Below are 1,599 nucleotides of genomic sequence, written 5' to 3'. Positions count from 1 at the left end.
CCAGGTATTCTTAGTGGGGCTTTTACCCCTAAACAGGAGGAAGATATTCTCTCTTCCTTTGGGTTTAAAATTTAAAATTTAAGCTTGTTAGCAGGACCTTATATGAGCAAGCAGATTTTGTTCAAAAACAAATTATTAATTATACTGCAGACATGTGAAGTCATTAGTCTTTTAACTTTCTGCAACTCTATTGTAAGCCACTTGATGAGAGAAAATGTATATTTATTTTTACATTGATATTTTCTATTCATTCATGGAGCATATGTAGTACAATTAAAAATATCCATATGTTTCAGAACCCCCATAATAGAGTTCCTTTGTGTCTGTATAGTTGATAAGTCATTGTATATATTTTTTCTATTGTATTAATTTTAATACTAGTAGCTAACAGTTAACTAAATGAATATCAAATGCCCTCATTGCACATAAACCCAGGTTTAAATATCCAAGTGCAGTGCTTTTATGGATTGATATTTTTACCTCCCTCTTCATCCTCAGCAACACACAGTCTCATACATAAATATGCAGATATAAGCACAGATCCCTGCCCTTGCCCAAGGCCACCACCTTTTTGGGATGAAGTGATCTCCTGACTTAATAGTTCTTCCAATAGCTCCCTACTCCTCTAGAATGTACCTACTGTAAGATTTCTTCCTCTCTTTTCATCATAAAGAATACCATTCTTTCTTTCTCTAGCAGTGTTTCCTATGCATATGCAATATTTTTTAACATCTTCCACATGTCCCCTTTTCTACCTACTTTTGCCTAGTTACTTCATGAAAATCTCTTTATATCTCTCTTTAGCCTTCCATCACTTCATTGTTATTGCAAACCACTTCCCTCTCTAGAATCATATGATGGTTTATCAGAACGAAGCTGGTGATCATGATAATAACTCTTTCAGGTAAAAAGTAGAAACCAGTGCTGTCATTTTCTAAAATCTGTATGATCTCCATAAAAATATCCTTACTGAACTTTAAACATAATTTTCCATAGCCAACAGCATTTAATAGAGTCAAGATTGGTTTTAATGATTTTCAGTGTTTTCCTGTTCATTTGTTTGATATGCTACATATTATAATTATATAACCAATATCTGCTTATTAGTTAAATAGACTTTAGAGGGATAGCTAGAGAATCTAGCCCCTATTTGTAACAGTACTACCATGAGAAAACTAACTCCAAATTAAGTTTTGAATTGTAACCTATTCATAAGTCTATACAGAGAACAACCGAAAAACACAAAGTCCTAAATTTTATGCATCGTTCTTTTCTTTCCTATTTCAATGCCATTTTGTGGCAAGATGTTTCCTTCCATTTTTTATTTTAAATAATATTTTATTTGACCATTATTTTTTTCCTTTTTGTTTTCCTGTTTAGTCATTCTTAAATATGGGAAGTTGTTTCCTGTCCTTTTTGTCCAATAATATTTTGGATGCATTTTCTTTGGATCTTCTCGCCATTTATCTAGATGCCATTAGAGTCTTCCTTTCAGGTCATAAAAGTCGAGTTATGTAACAGCCTGTAGAATGGATGGCCCATAGACATGGCCCATAGACATTGTCAGCAGGGAAATACTTTCTCTGTAAGGTCTTTCTG

This window comes from Pteropus vampyrus, unplaced genomic scaffold, assembly GCF_000151845.1.
Source record: "Pteropus vampyrus isolate Shadow unplaced genomic scaffold, Pvam_2.0 Scaffold43, whole genome shotgun sequence".
NCBI classification, from domain to species: Eukaryota; Metazoa; Chordata; class Mammalia; order Chiroptera; family Pteropodidae; genus Pteropus; species Pteropus vampyrus.
Note: the sequence above shows the minus strand (reverse complement) of the source record.